This window comes from Schistocerca cancellata, chromosome 1, assembly GCF_023864275.1.
Source record: "Schistocerca cancellata isolate TAMUIC-IGC-003103 chromosome 1, iqSchCanc2.1, whole genome shotgun sequence".
NCBI classification, from domain to species: domain Eukaryota; kingdom Metazoa; phylum Arthropoda; class Insecta; order Orthoptera; family Acrididae; genus Schistocerca; species Schistocerca cancellata.
The window spans coordinates 1,255,923,894-1,255,948,354 of NC_064626.1; the positions used below are offsets into that span (position 1 = coordinate 1,255,923,894).

The window sequence follows — 24,461 nt, forward strand, 5'->3', positions numbered from 1 at the left end:
TGTAGGCTGTCTCTTTTGTGGGTTTGTCGCATCTTCTAAGAGTTCTGCCAACAAAGCGCAGTCTTTGTTTTGCCTTCCCCACAATATTATCTATGTGGTATTTCCAATTTAAGTTGCTCGTAATTGTAATTCCTAGGTATTTAGTCGCATTGACAGCCCTTAAATTTGTGCGATGTATCGTATACCCTATATTTATCGGATTGCATTTAGTACCCATGTGGATAACCTCGCACTTTTCTTTGTTTAGTGCTAATTACCACTTTTCGCATCATACAAAAGTTCTTTCTAGATAAATGTAATTGGAATTGATAGGCTGATGATTTTACTAGACGGTAAATTACAGCGTCATCTGCAAACAATCTAAGGGGGCTGCTCAGATTACCACCTAGATCATTTACATAAATCAGGAACAGCAGAGGACTTACGACATTACCTTGAGGAACGCCAGATGTCACTTCTGTTCTACTCGATGATTTCTCTCCATCACTATGAACTGTGACCTCTCTGAGAGGAAATCACGAATAAAGTCACACAACTGAGACGAAACCACACATTCGGCTGAAAGCCACGATTTGCCTGTGGCCCTTGATACAAATAATCTGTCTTTAGAGGCTGCATAAAGCGTGTAGCGAGTGAATTTATAAAGGAGGACATTATTTAGTGGCGGTTTCGTTTGAATAATAACTTCATTTGTATTCAAAAATAACTTAAAAACCAATACATATGTAATAAGTTTGGCAATGCAGTTGCTGCGAGGGAAATGGCCTTTTAATTGCAAACAGATTCAATCATAACTTCATCCTTTAATTCATACCACCATAACCGATGCATTAAAATACAGGACGTAGAGACCTTCATATGACGTTTTTCAATCGAAAGCATTTTGTTTTACTGATATAAAATCACACGGATTTTCATGAACAACTGGCATCCCCATCAGTGTCCGACTGCTTCATGTTAAATTATCGGGATTCTTCTATTATTATGTTTTCGAATTGTGGTTCGTGGAGATGTATTACAAAGGCCACAAACGCATCGCTACTGCGAATATATTCATAGCGCACAAGATGAGCACTTGGAGACACGCTTTTCAAATATGAATTTCCTGTAAGTTGTATCCACATATCCACATTGCGTCACACCTACTCACACATCATATCTCCTGTCAAATATTGGTTTTTAGTAATGTACTACACCATTAATTTTCTATTTATTCACCCCGTCAAAAGCTATTGGATTTAATGTAGCTTGTGTTACCTTTCTCCGTAATCATTTTCTTTTTAACACAAACAGATTTTTATACATGTTGTCCCAGGGGGAATGAATAATCATGGATACGACAGGAACAAAATTCGGTGAAAAAAGTCTAGTAAACAAGGTCTCTAAAATGCGTACCTTAAGAGCTGTATCTAATTAAAAACAGTCTCTCCAGAAGCATTTCATTGTCTCATGTCTCGAATGGCTCTGAACATTTCATCTGACATGACGTCCGGAAGTCATTATTTTTATACGCTGATATGTATTTTATAGAGGCAACGGCCTTGCCGCAGTGGATACACCAGTTCCCGTGAGATCACCGAAGTTAAGCGCTGTCGGGCGTGCTCAGCACTTGGATGGGTGACCATCCAGGCCGCCATGCGCTGTTGCCATTTTTCGGGGTGCACTCAGCCTCGTGATGCCAATTGAGGAGCTACTCGACCGAATAGTAGTGGCTTCGGTCAAGAATACCATCATAACGACCGGGAGAACGGTGTGCTGACCCCACGCCCATCCTATCCGCATCCTCCACTGAGGATGATCCGCATCAAATGGTTCAAATGGCTCTGAGCACTATGGGACTTAACATCTATGGTCATCAGTCCCCTATAACTTAGAACTACTTAAACCTAACCAACCTAAGGACAGCACACAACACCCAGCCATCACGAGGCAGAGAAAATCCTTGACCCCGCTGGGGATCTGCATCCTCCACTGAGGATGACACGGCGGTCGGACAGTCCTGGTATGTCACATGTGGCCTGAAGACGGAGTGACTGAGTGATATATATATTATAACACATTACGTGTATTTCGGGTTAATGTCATGAAACGTGCAAAACTTCAAAGAGCCAACAATGTCTGAATACTTATCTCTGTGTTTTGAGTCAGTGTGCAATCTGCGAAGAGATAAAGTTCAAGAAACAGTAAAAGGAACATGATAGAATAATATAGACATAAAAAAAGTCGACAATGTCTTCGAGAGGACGCCAGAAAAAACTATCAGTGAAAAGATAAATAAGGGAAAACAACAGAGTGTAGAGAAAACAGAACAGATTTTTGGTCTTATATGCGATGCCTTTCATCAGTTAACGTTGCTGACGGATCACTAACTCACAACAGAGAGATTTCTTTCCTTTTGCTTCCTTCATATCTGCCACATCTCCTGCTCTTTGCATGAGTGCACCTTAGTATTACTTTGGTTTGAGCTACTGATCTTTTTCCATAATTTTACTTGATATACATTCCCATTCTTAAATACTTTATCATAATCTAAATTTATGACATTGTACATAATGTGTGTAGTTCTCTCTGATTGTATATCTGTTATTTATAGCGGTTAAAGGCGCTACAGTCTGGAACCGCGCGACCGTTGCGGTCGCAGGTTCGAATCCTGCCTCGGGCATGGATGTGTGTGATGTCCTTAGGTTAGTTAGGTTTAAGTAGTTCTAAGTTCTAGGGGACTGATGACCTTAGAAGTTAAATCCCATAGTGCTCAGAGCCACTTGAACCATTTTGTTATTTACACAACATCTGGCAAAAACAACTGTGCGTCTTACTCGGCAACCATCAAATGGACGACCTTTGTCGTTATATTTGGCCATTCATTGTCGTTTAAGACAATGTTTCATCTGTTCCTGCTTGTGTTTTATGTGCAAAAGTTTGGGTTAGGAGAACTGGCAGATCATTTAGGCGTGGGATCAGTCACTGCTTGGAGATGATGATGAAAAGTGTAAAGAGTGGCTGGTTTCGAACCCGTGTTCGCGAATGTTGGATTACTGGTGAGAGACGCTATCCCTGCATCAGGGTTATTTCGTCGCTACGCTCTTAGTAGGCAAATTTCTTTACATAATTAGGTAGTGATCCGCTGCTGTTAGGCTCTATAACATTTCATATTTGAAGTCGATCAGGAACTGGAATAATCGCTTAATAAACCATGTTAATCTGGATCGTTATCTATAAGTACTTTTACTCGAAATGGAATTCTGCCTTGAGAGGAAGACGGACTGAAAAGACTCTAATACTAAAAGAAAATAAAAGCACTTCGGTAAAAAGTGATGGATATACTGCACGTGTACAGAGATTAAATATTGATTCATAGTGGCACTGCGAGACGAGATCTGCATGTGAGGAGTACGGTAGTTCATTGGAGGCTAGGGACTTGCCGTTTGAAAAGTTGTAGGTTGTGTATGTTGTTTGCAGTAATGGTGAAATAATAAGCGCCAAAACGGTATGGTTGCTGAAAGATCGACTGCGACATGTGCCGCCTATTCATTTGTCGATCACTATAAACATTGTGGCAAGCTACAGACGTTAATGTTTAGACCATTTGGACTTTGCTTAGCTTGATATTAGCAAAGTGATGGCTTTTGTTGGTCTCATGCATCCTGCGACGAGACGGTAATAATTATAAGATTAAATAATTGCCTTACGCTTGTATCAACCTCGTAGGGTTTACGGTTCGTACGGCCGGCCGGAGTGGCCGAGCGGTTCTAGGCGCTACAGTCTGGAACCGCGCGACCGGTACGTTCGCAGGTTCGAATCCTGCCTCGGGCATGGATGTGTGTGACGTCCTTATGTTAGTTAGGTTTAAGTAGTTCAAAGTTTTATGGGACTGATGACCTCAGAAGTTAAGTCCCATAGTGCTCAGAGCCATTTGAACAGTTCGTACACGTCACTTTCCAAACAAAAAAGAATTCAAATTAATAGTCCCTGATACACAACATCAGAATATAAAACTGTTAGCTTGGTCAATCGGTGACACATGCAAATTATGTTCCCGAACGATAAGTGTAGAGATCAATGTCAGTCACTTTCTCTTCACTAACTGCACACAATAAATGGCAAACTGGGGAAACCTCTACCCTCTGTAACTACCCAGATCTAGAATGTCTCGAGCTCCCGCATAGCGTTTAGAAACACGCTATAAAATTTTAAATAAATCCAATAACATAACTGAATGGTTTGTAGTGCTTGCGTTACTGTCCCAAAAATGTTCTAAGTTTGTACTGGCACTCCCCGCGGTAAGCACAAGTCTATCCATCGTACGAAGAAATATTAATAAGTGCCGGCTGGAGCGAAAATATTCAGAGACCAACTCAGCCGACTGATTTAGAGAACAACCCGATGGGGAACTGGCCTAACGACTTTACACCGACGAAATTATTCTATATGATGACTACTGCGAAATATTCAGAGCTCACATTCAACCACCACAAAAGTTACTCTAAATTTTCGTTCCGGTCGTCACGAAAAACTAAGTCTGAGAAAATAAGATGCTTAATCGCCGCCCAAAGAAACACAGATCCTCTCTCTCCATTTTATAAGATCGTTGTAAGCGCTGGAATTTCCGTGAATTCTTTTCTTTGATCGAGCTAGAGAAATCAACAGTCTGAATTACAACTTCTGATTTAGAAATCCCGTCTTTATGCTAGAGGTACCAGGAAAAGTGTAACACCGGAAATGCATATCCTTCTATTTCCATCTATTGTACTATAGATTTTTCCTTTATTTGCTACCTGAAGATATGACATTTCAGTGTCTTTATATATTGCAATTGTTTTACAATTTGTATATATATGTTTATGCATTTATGTCGATGTATAATTGGTTTATTTTGTAAATATTATTTGTATTTTTACGCTGGCTCTTGCCTAGGGAAAACTATGCTATCGAACGAATACATCGATAGGTCGTGTGGAGAACCAAAGTGTTTAGGATCTTTGGTAGTGTTAACTCCGTCGCGTGGAGCGTGGGCAGAAGGAGAGTCTGGCTGGGATGGTGCAGTGGAGCAGGTGTGTTGTGTGAAGCTCCCGCGAGTTGCCGCACTTTCGGGGTTTGGCAGCACGTAAGGGCGCTCGACTTGCGATGATAGTTTCTGACATGGTGTCGCGGACGGGAAGCATTAGCTAGCGCACATCAAGAGCCCGTTTTGTCTGGTGACCGTGTCGAGAAGAAGGCGCGCCAACATCCAGCTTCTGCAACAGCGATGGCCGACAATGAGTGACTGTCGCCACCTCCTCGATCGACGGCTTCAAACCTTCAATCAACCAACAAGGAAGACTGGAAGCAAGTAAAGTTTTAGAACTGTATGGCAGACCTCAGCTTTTCAAACTTTTAAAATTGTTGCATCACAAAATTACAGCAACTTAGCATGAACGTTTGTTGCTCATTGTCCGAATTGCATTACCAAGCAGGGTCCCTTCCTTTTCCAGAATGAACCCGAGTGTCGTTGAAATTCAAACGCCAGCATCATTCGATTTCACTGCTTTAATTTCAAAGTTCAGTTAAGGTATTCATAGCTGGCTACAATATTTAGATTACACAAGCACAAATTAAGAGTGCGAGTTTTGTTACCATATTTTAGCTTACCTGTGACTGCAGCTCAGCTTGGTACGTACTAAATTTTACTATTGTTCAGAATCATTTAATTCAAGTTCAAAGTTAAATCTCTTCTTTCTAAATTGCGTAGATTCAAGTAGCTTATGAAATGATTTTTGAGGTAGTCCAAGACTAACTGTATTTTACTGAATTTCGATGTGCTTCAGAAAGAAAGCTCACTATTAACTTCAGTCACTAAAATTAACTTTTGATTTTCCGGTTTTATTAATTCTTTTGCTAAATGAAGTCAGAGTGTAGCGAAATTTATTACTTCTGACAAACTTTCAGTTTTCACACTGCACCTGTCAACCTTCAGTTGCCACGCTTCTAGTGCTAATTATATGTGTAATAACCTTTCTTTTTCAGTTACTATAGTAATTGTCCTTTGGACTGGCGAACGTAATTTCCCCCAAATCTCAAATATCTAATTACCACAAGTTAATTGTTAACGTAACGGCTGCACATTTACTTTCTTTATTAACTTTACCCCTTTTCAAAATTAATTTCCACCAGTTTCATTAGCATTCTTCCTTTCATATAGATGTCACCCTTTCCTCCCTCTTTACCGACAAATTAACTTCGGTGACGATAACTTTTCCCAAATTTTTCATTAGGTACACGCGTTTTAATTTTTCACTGTCATTAAGGTCGATAAGTGAGGGGGAGGTTACAAAGGCACACTGAAATGTTGTATAAAACGATATACACTGACGGGAAAAAGGTTACAACACAAAAAAATGATGTAATAAAATTTCGGGAATACATTAGTCTAGGTAACATATTTAAGTGCATAACATATCAAGACCACAGATAAATGTAATCACGAGATAAGCCATTGCAAATATGAAATGCTGTAACCAGAAGAATGTTGGACGCAAGCATACAACATGCATGTATTGTGTTATACAGATGTCGGATGTCAGATTTTGGGCTGGAGTCCAGTGCCTATTGCACTTGGTCGGTTAGTACACAAACGGTTATGCTGCTTGTGGAATACGATGAGTTGTCCGATGATGTCCCATATGTGCTCGATTTGAGATCTATCAGGTGATCAAGCAGGCCAAGGTAACGACACCCTGTAAATGATATTGTGTTACAACAGCGGAATGTGAGCCAGCGTTATCCTGTTGGAAAATTCCCCTGGAATGTTGCTCATGACTGGTAGCACAACAGGTCGAATCACCAAGCTGACATAGAAAATTGCCGTCAGAGTGCATGGGATAATCACGATTGTGCTCCAGCTGTCGTATGAAATAGCACCCCAAACAAAAACGCTCCCATCATGTCTCCAAGCCAATACACACTCACAAACATATTGAAACACAAATACGAAATACTGGAAATAAATTCATATATTCCTACAGCTGGACCATAAACACGCTCTAACAGACATTATTAAGCACATAAACAAATCAAATAAACATATATCAAAGGAATAGAAACAAAGGCAGGCCAGTAGCCTAATGTCTCTGTGCTTTCTACAACACAGTAAATATTTGACCAAGTTCTTCATGAATAGTGTACATCGGATATAAACAAAGACATAGATGGATAAATATATTTATACGCATGCTGCTACCGTTTTTTCGTGTAACTGTGCAGGATTTGTGGCCTGACGTGACTAATATTAATCGGCCACTTTGACCTCCAATAACTCATGTACTATTCAAGTTACATGTCTGTAATTCATACCAATTTACGTTTACACTAATAGCTTTCTAAAGACCTGTCGATCGACAAAATCTGATGAACCGTTTAGATTTCGGAAATTCGTTGCTGGGGTGTTATTTGTATAATTTACAGTCATATACTGAACTTAAAACTAATAAAGATATTGAAAATCTGATTACACACCACAATCGTCGTACAAATAACGGTAATGTACACGTTTCTTTTTAAGGTATCATGATTCCTCTGGTTCTTATTACGAGGGCATTTCAATAAGTAATGCAACACATTTTTTTTCTCGGCCAATTTTGGTTGAAAAAACCGGAAATTTCTTGTGGAATATTTTCAAACATTCCCGCTTCGTCTCGTATAGTTTCATTGACTTCCGACAGGTGGCAGCGCTGTACGGAGCTGTTAAAATGGCATCTGTAACGGATGTGCGTTGCAAACAACAGGCAGTGATCGAGTTTCTTTTGGCGGAAAACCAGGGCATCTAAGATATTCATAGGCGCTTGCAGAATGTCTACGGTGATCTGGCAGTGGACAAAAGCACGGTGAGTCGTTGGGCAAAGCGTGTGTCATCATCGCCGCAACGTCAAGCAAGACTGTCTGATCTCCCGCGTGCGGGCCGGCCGTGCACAGCTGTGACTCCTGCAATGGCGGAGCGTGCGAACACACTCGTTCGAGATGATCGACGGATCACCATCAAACAACTCAGTGCTCAACTTGACATCTCTGTTGGTAGTGCTGTCACAATTGTTCACCAGTTGGGATATTCAAAGGTTTGTTCCCGCTGGGTCCCTCGTTGTCTAACCGAGCACCATAAAGAGCAAAGGAGAACCATCTGTGCGGAATTGCTTGCTCGTCATGTGGCTGAGGGTGACAATTTCTTGTCAAAGATTGTTACAGGCGATGAAACATGGGTTCATCACTTCGAACCTGAAACAAAACGGCAATCAATGGAGTGGCGCCACACCCACTCCCCTACCAAGAAAAAGTTTAAAGCCATACCCTCAGCCGGTAAAGTCACGGTTAGTCTTCTGGGACGCTGAAGGGGTTATTCTGTTCGATGTCCTTCCCCATGGTCAAACGATCAACTCTAAAGTGTATTGTGCTACTCTTCAGAAATTGAAGAAACGACTTCAGCGTGTTCGTAGGCACAAAAATCTGAACGAACTTCTCCTTCTTCATGACAACGCAAGACCTCACACAAGTCTTCGCACCCGAGAGGAGCTCACAAAACTTCAGTGGACTGTTCTTCCTCATACACCCTACAGTCCCGATCTCGCACCGTCGGATTTCCATATGTTTGGCCCAATGAAGGACGCAATCCGTGGCAGGCACTACGCGGATGATGAAGAAGTTATTGATGCAGTACGACGTTGGCTCCGACATCGACCAGTGGAATGGTACCGTGCAGGCATACAGGCCCTCATTTCAAGGTGGCGTAAGGCCGTAGCATTGAATGGAGATTACGTTGAAAAATAGTGTTGTGTAGCTAAAAGATTGGGGAATAACCTGGTGTATTTCAATGCTGAATAAAACAACCCCTGTTTCAGAAAAAAAATGTGTTGCATTACTTATTGAACTGCCCTCGTAATTTCTACGAAAGCTGTGAAATGTCTACTATTATAGTTTTTCCAAGTCCGCCACCTTTGGCACTCCTGGCACACACATCTCCTTCATCGACACGAAGCACATTCTTGGACACCGCGTCAACGTGGAACTCCCAGCCACGTGGTCGGCCTGGACCACCCACTGGGGCTGCCCCTCTTCCTCTGGCCAATGTGTGGCACAACGCTAGAGGCGCCCGCGCGTCCACGCCAACTCTGAACTTGGAACAATTTCAGGGCGCCACAACGCGCCCTTTACCTCACACCAGACACACCATTCACTACCAATGAAACTAACCGAATCATAAACTTCTCAACTAAACTCAATTGTGTTCTCATAGATGAGGCTACATGGGCCCGACTATGGCAGCCCAGACTCACATGGTATAAAGAAATGAATAGCACAGCAAAACAAATGCATTCGTAACCGTCGAGCAGAGAAAAAAATCCAGAATTTCAATTTTTTTACTTTTACTACCGTGACCAGTGTGTTCACAAAGACAGAACACCGACGGCAATAATGCATATGCTTCACAACATGAACCCTTTAATCTGATGAGTTTGTAGCTTTAACCAATTTGCCCTGCCAAGAAATCGGTACCCATCGACTTGTTAGTGCACAGATTATGGGTTACAAAAAATCCATGCACATAAATTTGCCCGTCAATTGTTACTTCAGTAATGACTTCACTGCCCTCTGGTCTGCTGCAGCTCCCAGATAAACTTTTAATTTTTACACTTGTCACATGGTAAAGAGCACTTTCCTCAATTTTAGTATGACTGAAAAATGAGTCTGACACACACTGCCTGTTACCCCCACGCAATCTGCTTCAACAATAACATTAAGGTAGGCTGAATTTTTACCTGTGTTTTCTTTTTCGATTCTGCCTCTGCAAGCATATCTCTCTCAATTCCTATAAAATAGGTACATTCTGTTTACACAGATCTCAAGATCTCTCTGGGAGACTCAGTTTCAATATCATCACTGGAAATTAATCAAAAGCTTCACGAAACCCCGGCTGGTTACCTCCCATTGCAAAACTTTCCATACACACACACACACACACACACACACACACACACACACACACATCAAAAAAGTTTTGCATCACCTTGAGCCCGAGAGTTCCGGAACCTGTATAGAAAATTGGACCCATTAAAAAGGGAATCTTCCTGGGTGGGGAACATTTCAGATAAACACATTACAAAAACGTAATTAGAAAAACTTGAGTTCCATTAATTTTAATGATCCTCAGTCAATAAACAGTAAAATTATGTGCATCAATTAAATATAAACTTCCAATATTTACAGGTTTAATACTTACATCTGCTTTCATTAAATCCATCATTCAGACATTTGCTAGTTTCTCGGCTGTTACAACCAAGTATTGTCAAAAATTAAAGTAAATTATTCATTTCAGTGATCCTCAGTTAAGAACAGTTAGATTATGTACAACATTTAAAATTAAACTTCCAATTTTTACAGACTTAAGACTGCTTTCCATACATCCATCATTCACACAGTAGGTACTTACTTGGCTGTTACAACCAAGTATTGTCAAAAATTAAAGTATAATAAATTTTCATTAAAATGGTCTACTGCACTTGTTGAGAAACTCACGGATGAAATAGAAGGAGTTGGCCACCAAAAATTCTTTTAAATTATGTTTAAACTGTGCCTTGTCTGAACCTAAACTCTTAATGGTTGCTGGTAACTTATTGAAAATATGCATTGCTGAATACTGGACTCCTTTCTGGGCAAGAGCAAGTGATTTTAAATCTTTCTGTATATTGTTCTTATTCCTAGTATTGATACTATGTACTAAGCACTTAGTTGGAAAAAGATATGTATTATTTACAACAAACTTCATTAATAAATAAATACACTGAGAAGCTGTGGTTAATATGCCCAGTTCTTTGAATAGGTTTCGACAGATGTTCTTGGATTTACACTACTCATTACTCTTATTATACACTTCTGTATTCTGAAAATTTTTTCTCTGTTTGTGGAATTACCCCAAAATATGATACCATATGACATAATGGAGTGAAAATAAACAAAATAAGCCAGTATTTTTATATTTATATCTCCTATTTCTGACATTCGCATTGCAAACACAGACTTGTTTAGGCACTTTAGGAGTTCGTTAGTATGTTCCTCTCAACTGAATTTATTATCAAGTTCTAATCCCAAGAATCTTACATTCTTAGCTTCTCCTATTTCCATGTCATCATATTTTATACACACGTCAGAAGGAAATCTCTTGGAAATTCTGAACTGCATATAGTGGGTCTTTTCAAAGTTTAATGAGAGTGAATTGGCTATGAACCACTTATTAATGTCAGTAAAAATTTGATTAGCAGCCCTTTCTAAATTTATATTTGATTTACTATTTATTGCAATGTTTGTATCATCTGAAAATAAGACAAACTTGGCATCTGGTAATGTAATAGATGACAGGTCATTAATATACGCAAGAAACAGTAGTGGACCTAGTATGGAACCTTGGGGAACACCACATGTAATTTCTTTCCAGTCAGATGACGCCCTGATTGCCTACTGCTGAAGTGTTATGTAATGACACCCTTTGTTTTCTATTAGTAAGATATGACTGAAACCACTTTGCAGCAATACCAGTGATGCCACAATATTTTAATTTACTTAAGAAATATCTCTGAGCACTATGGGACTTAACTTCTGAGATCATCAGTCCCCTAGAATTTAGAACTTCTTACACCTAACTAACCTAAGGACAGAACACACATCCATGCCCGAGGCAGGATTCGAACCTGCGACTGTAGCGGTCGTGCGGTTCCAGACTGTGACACCTAGAACCACTCGGCCACCCCAGCTGCCTAATTTACTTAAGAGAATGGTGTGATTCACACAGTCAAACGCCTTTGCCAGGTCACAGAATATGCCAGTTGCCTCTAATTTGTTGTCCAATGAATTAAGGAAATTTTTGCTGTAAGTGTAAATTGGTTTCTGAATATCAGAACCCTTAAGAAACCCAATCTGTGACTTTGACAGTGTGCTATTTTCACTAAGGTACTTAAGTAGATGCTTGAACATAACCTTTTCAAAGGTATTTGAAAAAGCTGGCAAAAGTGAGATCGGTCGGTAATTTGACGGCATTTCTTTGTCCCCTTTCTTGTGGAGAGGTATAACTTCAGCGTATTTAAGCCAGTCCGGGAATGTTCATGTGACAAGTGATTGATTACACAAATAACTTAAGATATGACTAAGCTCACATGAACTCTCTTTTATTAACTTTGTTGATATGTTATCATAACCACTAGAACGCTTTGATTTCAAGCACTTTATGATGGATTCTATTTCTTTGGGTGAAGTAAGTGTCAATTCCATTTTACTGAGATTGCTTGTGTGCACTGGTCTCAGATATTCCATTGCATCATTTACTGAACCTGACAACCCCATGCTATCAGTAACAGGCAAAATACTTGTTTAAATGGTTTGCAACACAACATGCGTTTCTTACCAGGGTTTCATTTATTTTTAGAGCTATTTGTTCCTCCCCATTTCTGGTCCTACCTGTCGCTGACTTAACTATATCCCATATTGTTTTTATTTTATTGCTGGATGTATTCGTCGTGGCATACTATCCACAAGTTCATCAAGGCTCTGTCGGTCCAGATTGTCCCCTCCTCAACGGGGATTCGGCGTAGATGCCTCAGAGTGGTTGGTGAGGCACGTCGTTCATAAACAGCCCATCCCAGGCATGGAAAATATGCTGTCCACTCTAGTCGAGCGATCTCGTTATCCTGAAGGAAGTGCACGATGGGTGTGCGAATTGTCGTCTGCGAAGACGAATGCTGCCGATATGGCTGCACTACCAGTCGGACGATGGCATTCACATATCGTATAGCCATTATGGCGCGTTCCATGACCACCAGCGGCGTATGTTGGCCCCACATAATGCCACCCCAAAAACAGCAGGGAACCTCTTCCTTGCTGCACTCGCTGGGCAGTGTGTCTAAGGCGTTCAGCCTCACCAGGCTGCGTCCAAACATGTCTCCGACGATCGTCTGGTTGAAGACATATGCGGCACTCCTAGGGGAAGAGAACGTGACGCCAATCCTGAGAGGTCCATTTGGCATGTTGTTGGGCCCATCTGTACAGCGTTGCGTGGTGTCGTGGTTGCAAAGATGGACCTCGCCATGGACGTCGGGAGTGAAGTTGCGCATGTTCCAGCCTGTTGCGTACAGTTTGAGTCGTAACACAATATCCTGTGGCTGCACGAAAAGCATTATTCAACATGGTGGCGTTATTGCCAGGTTTCCTCCGTGCCATAGCCCGTAGGTAACGGTCATCCACTGCGTTAGTAGCCCTTGGGCGGCCTGAGCGAGGCATGTCATCTACAGTTCCTGTGTCTCTATATGTCCTCCATGTCTGAACAGCATCGCTTAGGTTCACTCCGAGGCGCCTGGACACTTCCCTTTTTGAGAGCCCTTCCTGGCACAAAGTAACAATGCGGACGCGATCGTACCGCGGCATTGACCGTCGAGGCATGGTTGAGCTACAGACAACACGAGCCGTGCACCTCCTTCCTGGTGGAATGACTGGAACTGATCGGCTGTCGGATACCTTCCGTATAATAGGCGCTGCTCTTGCATGGTTGCTTACATCTTTGGTCGTGTTTAGTGATATTTGTGTAGGATCAAAGGGACTGTGTCTGTGATACAACATCCAAAGTCAACGTCTGTCTTCAGGAGTTCTGGGGACCGGGGTGATTCAAAACTTTTCTTGATTTGTGTATTATATTACTGTGTTGTATACCTTCGTGGTACCAACATCTTCTCGACATTTACCTTTGAAATTTGACCAGTAGGTTAGTAATTACGTTCATCTTTGATGAGCGAACCAGTGTTTAGGTCATCGCCAGCAACAAACTGCTTCTTCTCGTCTACAGTGATAAACTTTCACTTTCATCACGGCTGCCAACAATCGAGGACCAGATTTTGGCGTGCCACTCGCTGAATCTCTAATAAGGACCAATGAAGGAACCTGCTGTAATATGATATTTTCGTCAATACAGGCAAGTTCTTCTGCATATCTGACCCCAGTATCTACAGCCATAGATCCACAAGTTTTGTTTGCTAACTGCTTCAGTTCACAGCTTGGAACTACTTCTGCCCGTAATAAACATGGGCTTAAACATATCTTATTGAAAACGATTCACTTGCGTTATTGTTGGTCTCTAATCCTGCCAATCATTTTCACCACTAGCTTCTTGATAAGACAAACAGTTTAAGTCTACGTGCACTGACGTTCTATGTCCCCTCTGTTTACTATTGGCTTTATGTGCGTGCCTTTCTATAATTCCTCATTGTCCATCGTAGGTTCCATAGCAAATACCTGTGCCTCTGTTACTGCTCCAGTCCTATTCTTTGCACTGATTGTCCTCCCCACTCCTCGGACTCCAGTCCTGAGAAATTTAGTTTGCCAGCACCTGCCTCGATTGAATATCATGTTCTCCTTTGCCATTGTTTCTATCCTGATGATTCCCAGGGTTACTTGAATTTTGTTGATAATTATCCATGTCCCGCTGTAATGGATGTCTATCTGTTTTCTGCAGTTTCTTTCCTCTCGTCTCTGCCCAACTGTTCCCATTATTTTTTGTGAACAGTTTCTTTGTTTCACCAGATCATTGCTTTGCTAATGCTCTCCACGAAATGAAGAGGTTCATCCATCGATACAGTGGGGCTCTGAACCATCACCGGAGATATTCTGGTAGGCTTCTCTACAAATTGGATATCCGTGTCAGCGTTCCTAGCGGATTATCTAAGTTTACTTCCGCAGATCGACCTGGCAGCGACCACTGTAGTAGCGCGCTCCATTTGGAAAAGCGTTCAACGTTGCAGCTGTTTTCAGGCGTCTAGTATTTATTCAACAGTATCGCTTCAAACGTAGCGTAATCGCAGAACGACGGTGCATTCTGGTTCACTCACATCTGTGCACTGCCCTAAAGCTGTCGCTTGATGAACTTAATTTTTGCCTCGTCGTCGGTCAAGAAGTCCAATAAATGGTATTTAATTCTGGACTCGGCATAGTCTTCATTGTTACTTCTCCCTCTTGGCTGATTACAGTGTCACTTAATGAACTTGTTACTGAAGTTATCTCCTTTTCGCTCATCTTTGCCTCCCTGACTACAACAGTGTGCAGTCTGCCTGTTACCGACTTTACAGTGCCAAATGCCGTTTTGATCAGTGTTTGGAACTGTAGCACCTGACATTCACTTTCAGACTTTCTACTATGTGCAGCCTCCATCTCCTTCATTCTGTTCTGCCATTCCATTAACCAAACACTTATCCTCTCACCCAAATCCTTCTCTACTACGATTACCAGGTCTGCCAGCTTCTTTTCAACTTGGCTAACTTGAGAGCTAATTCGCTCTACCAAAGACTGTGTTTTCACAGTGTTAGCATGAAGAGCCCTCCTAAGCCTCTCAAGTTGACCTTTAAATTTCTCCTTCACTCTTATTTATGAATGAAATTTACCTTCCCCTTTTAAGTTTGGATTTCTTAGAGTTACTGTCAGTCCCTTCAGTTTCAGCATTACACATGCTGCGATGCATCGGTGAAAGTCTGCATGTGTATGTGTGTTCCATGCTCCACTCTTGTGAAGACTGTTGCCTCATACTGCAGTGCTGGTGACGTCTGAGAATGTTGCGTGGCCGCTACTGCAATGCTTTGATAACCGTCTGAGTATGTCAGTGTTGCCTTGTGCTGCTGCTGTACAGGCAACGTCTGTGCTTTCATGGTGGAAGCAAAGAAACGTGCAGTCCTCTGTGGCTAGCCTGACATGTGACTTTCACCTATCCAAAACTAACTTTCAGGTCTAGTTGCCAGGCAACCTCCCCCCCCCCCTCCCCCATATTGCAATGATGCGATAATAAATACAAACATAAACAATGAAATTCGCTGATATCATCTTAGCCTGTCACTTTCTTGATAAAAAGGAATTCATATTAACACAAAATTACAGTACAAAACTGTTAGGTTGCTTCACAGATGCCGCATGTAAATAATGTTCCCCCCTACAAAGGGGTGACAGTTCAACATAATTAACTGTTCATCTACTTGCTACAGGTAATCAGATCTAAAATAACTCGAGCCTCCATTTAGCGGTTAGAAACTCGGTTTAAATTTTAAATAAATGCGGTAACACTGCAAAATTAAAGTATATGAATCCGTTACCCCAAAACGTTTCTTTGTCCAGACCAGCCTAGTCGCGATAAACACGTGTCCGCCTGAGGACAACTTCATTCTCGAAAAAGGAACGCTACACCATGAGTGAATTATACGAGTGGGACAGAAGTCGATAGGTATGATGTACATGTACAGTAACGAATGATAACAATTTCAGACAAAATGGGAAAATTTATTCTAGAGAAAAGGTTCCATACACGTAGCAAGTCAGTAACTCGTTGGTCCACCTCTGGCCTTATGAAAGCAGTTTTTCGGCTTGATTTTGATGGACAAAGTGAAAGGTGGCTACACTGAGCCACAGCGCCAGAGATCGCGCCAGAGAGTATTGTTCCGCCGCCTCCACTGGCAGTGATTCTTGAGAAGTTGTGGTAGGCGGTTCTTGTGCAGATGTAGTGGAGAGTTGTCGAGAAGCGGTGTGAGTGTTTGTTCCATGTTTTATACAGTTATTTGATGGGAGAGATAGTAGATGTTATTCTAATGGAGATATTGTAATGATCAGAGTGCTTTTCGTCAATATATATGAAGGTAACAAATTCCCTGTTTTTTTTTCTTTTTATTATTTCTGTGTCTCAAATAATGCATCATTACAGGTTCAGTCAACAAAGCATCTGGCTTGTGTTCTTGTATTAGAGTGTAATTCTGGTTTTCTTGCGCAATTATAGTATTTCTATTTTTTAATTACTTCAGTATAAATTATATTCAAAATTTCTTGTCTTGTTGAAGAAGAACCGTGCCAGATGTGTACGTTGAGTCATACTTCCACACACAGAACAGTTATACTTGTGCTTTGGTTTTGTAGGTTTTATAGTTGCTGGGGACTTAATTAATTAATTGTGTTAACGAAAATTTTCATTTCATTCTTTGTTGTTGTTCCATGCAGTCAGACTGCGTACAAAAACTAGTCAGGGCCAATCGTTTACGACACAGCGTAATCGGATATACAGCTACTGAAAATATTTTCAAGTTTGATGATAAATTAAGCCCCCATGCACGTGGCAACCGCTGCTTCGGATCGTCCCTTGGAAATCTTCTGATAGTAAAAATAGCAGACTGTAGTATTGTTGTAGTAATTTGTAGTAATAGAATATTGCATGTGTAGATTTGGTAATTGAACCTTTGTAGTTGTCTTGTCTTTCTACTAATGGTATTTTTGCAGAATTTAATTTTTGATGTCTTGTATACGCGTTTGACAATTAGTGCAAATGTGAAGGTTCTAATTGTTCGTTAGGCGTGTTTGTCGGGAAGCATTTCGTGTGAATGGTATTGTTGGAGATAAAGTGTCATTGTGTGTAATTTTCGTATAGTGACGAGTTTTGTATGTTTTGTAAATGATTACGCGATCGATGAAAAAGGCAAAAACGATGGATAGTCAGAATGACGAAATTGTTGACATGGCGAACTCGCCAACACAGGACCACAGTATGATGAATAATGAAGTTGAAAACAATTTAATACGTCGGGAAAATAGTCCGGAACCAAATTTTCAGAATACGAGATTAACGACAGAAGATTCTGGAATAGTATCGAACACAGATAGCTTTACAGCTACGACGAACGAAGCTGGTTTTGCGGGAAATGTTAGGGGCGAAAATAATTTCGAACAAGTTAACATGGAGCAGTTGATGAGTGCAATATTAAATTTACGATCTGAATTAAAAACAAATAGGGAAACAATGGCAACACGGTTAGACTCACAAAGGGAAACAATGGAATCACGGATAGACTCACTGGGATTGCAGTTAGGATCTGAATTAAAAACAGAGATAGGAACAATTAAAACAGAGATGGGAACTTTGAGATCTGAATTAAAAACAGAGATGGAAGCAATGGCAACACGGTTAAGTTCACGAATAGGGACATGTTTCAACATGAAAGATGAATCAAACAAAGAAATTAGAGAAGAAGTGCAACCAATTTTGAATGCTCACAATAATAGTTTAATTTCAACAGAAATTAGACAAGAGGAACAGGACAGAGAACGGGAAGAAAAAGATCGCTTGATAGTGCAAAAATATTCAGAGTTAAATTTACAATGTGCACACGATAAGGAATAAATACTTGAAAGAATCGAGGAGTCCGTATCAAATGACAGATTAAATAACATAACACAACAATATGAACAGTTAACTACCAAATGTGTCAATACTGAAACCCAAGTCGCGACACTTACGGAAGACGGAAATAAACAGAAAGGACAATTAAGTGACTCATCAGAAAGAGTTGAGGAGATCTCAGATAAATTGACAAGTCTTAGTTTAGCAGAGGGGTTTGAAGAAAATAATTTGTTTCATTTACGTGATGCAACAAGAGAGCGCCAGGCGCGCGAACTTGACAATAATCGACATTGGGACTGGGACAGATGCGGTAGGTCTTTGTCCCCACGAGGCGAAAACTTTGACTATAAACACTTTTTAACTGTTCGGAAATTTAAGATCTTTCGCAAATCTAAGAATGACATACATCCATGTTCATGGTTAGCTCAATTTCTGTACGCACTTCCGCCAAATTTGCCACTAAGTCACAAACTGGAAATTATGTGCGGCTATTAAAGTCCTCAGGGGATTCACTACGCTAAGTGAATATGTGCCGTAGCGTGCACAGGGCCTCGAGCTGTAGTAGTGCTATTTCTCTTTTAGTTTTCTGCACTGCTACCTACTCTTTTACTATTCTTTGCATCTATCGAAACAACTCTTCAACTATCAATCTATCTAGAGAGCGTAAAAAAAAAATAACCGGATATGACTATTTTACCCAAAAGTGATTTCGGAAATTACCGTTTGGACTTACTGTATCTTCAGCAGCATTCATTCGTAGCTTAAACGAAATTTTACCTGATTATCTTCGTGACAATATTACTTCATATGTTGACGATATTCTTATTGCTAAACGTTCTTGGAGTGAGCATAACAAAATTTTGGATTTATTATTACGTATTTTTGCAAGAGTTGGCATTACAGTGAACTTGGAAAAATCTGAATTTGGTCGTTCTCAGGTGAAATTTCTCGGTCACATTATTTCTACAGAAGGTATTCTTCCTGATCCAGAGAAACTAGACGCTATTCGTAATTATGCTGTTCCTACTACAAAACGTGATGTTCGTAGTTTCCTTGGTGTCTGTAATTTTCTTAGACGCTTTGTTAGATTGGACGATTTGGCCACACCTCGTTTATGTGAACTATCTGGAAAGAAATCTAATTGGTGTTGGGATGAGGAAGCTCAGTCAGAATTTGAACAACTTCGTGATACTTTAGTTGCTGCTCCACTTCTTTCACATCCGGATTTATCTAAAGATTTTTGTTTGGCGACGGACTCATCATAGAAAGGCCTAGGTGCACATTGATTTCAAGAGATAGAAGAAGACGGCGTTGTAGTCCAGAAAACTATTGCATTTGGAAGTCGTGTTCTTTCTAAATCAGAAAAGAATTATTCGATTACGGAACTTGAAGCTTTGGCGGTTGTTTGGGCTTTCACAAAATTTCGGACATTTTTGTTTGGCAGACATACTAAGGTTTACACCGATCATCGAGCTCTGGAATTTCTTATGTCAACAAAATTAACTCATGGCAGATTGTCACGATGGGCGTTGTACCTACAGGAATTTGATTTTAGTATTGTTTACATACAGGGTTCTTCAAATATTGTTGCTGATGCCTTATCACGTGCACCTATGGGTTTGAAACAAAGTGCTGAAGAGGACTGCATAGAAAACAATTATTGTTTGATGTATATTCAAGGTGTTGCGTTTGAGAACTTTATTTCGTCTTCGCTCCAGGACATAGCTAAGGAGCAAAATAAGGATCCAATCTGGAAGGACATTAAGGAGAAGTGGAGGAGAAAGGAAAGCGTAGCGATTAGACAGCATTATTTAGTTCGCAATGACATTCTTTTTAAACGAAAATCGGTCGACAACTCTGTTTGGTTAGTTTGTATTCATGATGAGTGGGTTAATAAGCTGATTTGGTATACGCATTTCAGTTATGCACACTTTGGTCTCAGAAAATGCTTTCATAAATTATGGGAAAATTGCTATTTCAGTAATATGGAAAAACGTATTCGATCTGTTCTGGCCAAATGCAAATTATGTCAAAAGGCTAAGCCGCCAACAGTTTCTCACAGAGCACCATTGTTTCCTATCATTCCAGCGAAATTAAAGGACATGGCTGCAGTTGATTTGTTCGGTCCAGTGGTTCGTTCTACTAATGGTTTTGCATACATTTTCGTAGCAGTGGAACTGACATCAAAATATGTGTGTTTTACACCGTTACGCAAAGCAACAGCTCGTTCAGTATCTAATGCTTTCATCAAACATTTTCTTAAGGAAATGGGTCATGTTGATAAGGTTATATCAGATAATGGATCACAGTTTCGTTCTTAAATTTGGCTTCGTACTCTACGGCGTCGTAAGATTAAACCAATTTTCGTTTCACTTTTTCACCCCCAATCTAACGCTTCAGAGAGATGGATGAAGGAAATCAATAAATTGCGTCGCCTTTATTGTCATCAGAATCACAGAACTTGGGATCAGTATCTTCATATTTTTCAAAACATTCTGAATGAACTTCCTAATGACTCAACTTCTTTACCACCTATACTGATATTAAAAAACAAAGCACCGACAAATCGCATTTCTGATATCGCTCCTTTTCCGCCTACACGGAAACTGCGGCATTCTGAAGTTGTCAACCTGGCTCTACGAAATATTGCATCTACGGCTGCTAGAAGAGAGAAATCAGCTAAGCGTCCTGGTCGTTTAAAAACTTTTTCAGTTGGTCAAAAGGTGTTAATTAAGTCTCATCGTTTGTCTCACAAAGGAAAAGGCTTGTATCGCAAATTTTTTCTGCTTTATAATGGCCCATATAGAATTCGCAAAATTATTCATGATAACACTGTCGAAGTAGAAACTCTTAAATCTCGACGCTCTAAGGGAATACATCACATATCTAACGTTAAAATTTTTGTGGAATGACATTCTTTCGAGAAACTAACAGTTATACGTAAACACACGGAGAATACAAGGATACCGCGCTGTGTTTTGGCGGCGGCAGATACTCAAAGCAACAGTGAAGTCTGCGCGCCGCACAAGGCAGTCGTTGACCGCAAACAATTGCTTTCTACGTCACGCGCCTACAGCTGATCGAGCGCTCAGTGCGAATGCACTGACAGCCGTAAACAAATACACAGTCTAATTTCTCCGATTAAATTCAGTATAAAGCTATAGTGACTTGATGAATTATGTTATTAACATTCAGTATTTTTCAGGATACGGTTCTATAAAATATTTAAGAACTTCAGGTAAATTCTGTGCGTGTCCGACGTTAAGACGACTTGCTATCGAGAAAATTTCAGGAAAAATTACATTTCGAAGAAGAAAGTAATAAACTAAAAAGGTAATTATTAATTGAGTTTATTTTTCAGGTAACATATTTCCACTTAGGTACGTACTTTAGACGTGATTTGCTGCTCGCGATTACGTGATTCATACTTTGTGCTAATTTCATGTTCTATGAATTTACTTGTGAAGCGATGTGCTTGCGTACGTTAACTGATTTTGACAATGATTATTAATGAACTGGGTTGTAACTTGTGTATATTATGCATCGCTTGGCTGCACTGCTTTTTCACTGATGTTATATTTTTTAATTATGTGCCTGCTGTGCTTATTTATTTAAATTATAATTGTAACCTGATTAGTTGTGCTGTTATATATGTAAGTTATACTTTGTGATTTATCTGCTTGCGCTTTCATGTTTACTTATTAAGATTACATATGAACACTTATTTGCTTATGCTGATATGATGCTAATGACCTGTTTATTACGTAAGATATATGTTTACTGCTATGCGTATGGATTGCATATTTATACATTTCTGTTTGTTGTCATAACTACTCTTTAATTTGGTATATAGAAATGCTGATGTACTGTGTACGAACAGAGAGTTTAGGTCATACTATTGTATTAATTATAGATTGTTCGCTTGGCAGAGCCTCGTTGTAAGAATTGTGCTGCATCCACTTGTTGACATTCTGTTCTCTACTGGTATATTTACTCGCTATTGCATGTTTTGCTTACGCTCAGTGCCTTACATTTTTAAGATAAGAAAATGAACTGCTATAATCCGACGAACGACATTAGTACAAGAAACTTCATAGAAGTCACATGAGCTGGAGGTTTTATGAAAGCTGTATAAATGTATGCCAATAGGAAGGAAGCTAACGACATGACATACCAACACAGTTATTACACTGCATTTTTCGTGAGCAATTGAAATAGGAAGTGACACTTGACACAAGAAATAGTCCACATGTGTGCTTCTGTTTGCCATAATTCTTGAAGTGGTGTACACACTGTGAAATATTATAATCATTCACACTCCGTAATCGTACTTAATTACTGAGAGTTATTCGAACTAAGTCTGTTAGAGGTCATGTATGCATTTCTTTTATTTAATGATGGACAGAAGATTTGGGTCAGATGGATTACACAGAGGTTGCGTGTTGACAATGTGTCTTCGGATTGTATGGGATGAACTGAAGTTTGCATTAGGATTTTATCTGCACTTGTTCGAGGAGACTGACTAGAGGAAAGAGTTGTTATGGAAGTGAAATGATACTGGTAATAAGGTTTAAATGTATCGACGTATTGAAGAGGTATTATTGAGGTATTGATATTGTGTGAAGTTGATGATTATTGGAGTTTTGGTGGACAAGAGGTAAGGTAAATGATATTGATGATAAGGTTTATATGTATCGAAGTAAGAGGTATTATTGAAGTGTTGACACTATGTGATGCTGATGATTATTGGAGTTTTGGTGGATAAGAGGTAAAGTAAGTGAGGCGCATATTTTTTTTGTTGGTTTATGTGGAACAAGGAGGATGAAGATGGCAGACTAAATCACTTAAGTAGAAGGAAGATTGTGTACACACACTTTGTTAAATCACTAAGCAGTATGTACTTTTTTTGGAGAGAGGAAGCATTTGCATATCTTGGCTCACTGACTGTTGTTCAGCAACCGTACATTTTGATCTGGCTTGGCAAACATTGGTCTTGACATGATGACTATGACGTTGACTTAACTATTATTGACTGTTATACGTTGCTGCCACTGCTACTTGATACACATGATGAACATTAAATTTTGGACAGAATTCCATTTACACAGTTAACACTATTCAATTACACAGTAGTACTTAATGTGGATGAAAGATGAGTGAGTGTGTTTTGTGTGTTTTCCTTTCCTAATCCTACCCACCTATCTCCTAAATATTATTTTATTTGTATGTAGTGGCTTGCACTGACACCCATAAATGTTATAGGTTTACTGATGTTTGTGTATTTGTAATAGTTAATATGACAATTATCTGACATCATTTGTGTACTTGTTATGATTTGTATGTTTATTGTAAAAGCATTTGTATGTGTATTCAAACTATTGTTCATGCTTGAACTGTCTGATCAGTTATAGTAAATATTATGGACTGTTACTTGTACTTTTTCTACATGATTGGTGCCACTAGGAAATGATTAATTTCTGCTGATGAACTGTATGATTAGTGATAGTGAATATTATGGACTGCTGTCTGCACCTACTCAACATTGCTGGGTGCCATTGATGGACTGCTTCTACTGAAATGATGTCACCTGATGGTGTCTGCACCTACTCAACAATACCAGGTGCACAGATGGAGCTACTTCTATGGAAATGATGTCATTTGTCGGTGTCTGCACCTACTCAACAATGCTGGGTGCCACTGATGAACTGCTTCTACTGAAATGATGTCACCTGTTGGTGTTTGCACCTACTCAACATTGCTGGGTGCCACTGATGGACTGCTTCTACTGAAATGATGTCACCTGTTGGAGTCTGCACCTGTTCCACATTGCTGGGTGCCACTGATGGACTGCTTCTACTGAAATGATGTCACCTGATGGTGTCTGCACCTACTCAACATTGCTGGGTGCCACTGATGGACTGCTTCTACTGAATTGATGTCACCTGTTGGAGTCTGCAAAAACTAGTCAGGGCCAATCGTTTACGGCACAGTGTAATCGGATATACAGCTACTAAAAATATTTTCATGTTTGACAATAAATTAAGCCCCCATGTACGCGACACGTGCATGAGGGCTTAATTTATTATCAAACTTGAAAATATTTTTAGTAGCTGTATATCCGATTAGGCTGTGTCGTAAACGATTGGCCCTGACTAGTTTTTGTACGCAATCTGACTCCATGGAACAACAACAAAGAATGAAATGAAAATTTTCGTTAACACATTTAATTAATTAAGTCCCCAGCAACTATAAAACCTAC

The 24,461-nt window shown here is 40.0% G+C and overlaps 1 pseudogene; it reads left to right on the forward strand.

Moving 5' to 3' along the window:
• The first annotated feature begins 1,531 nt into the window (after positions 1-1,531).
• LOC126095619 (5S ribosomal RNA) lies at positions 1,532-1,649 on the forward strand (annotated as a pseudogene).
• The last annotated feature ends 22,812 nt before the right edge of the window (positions 1,650-24,461 follow it).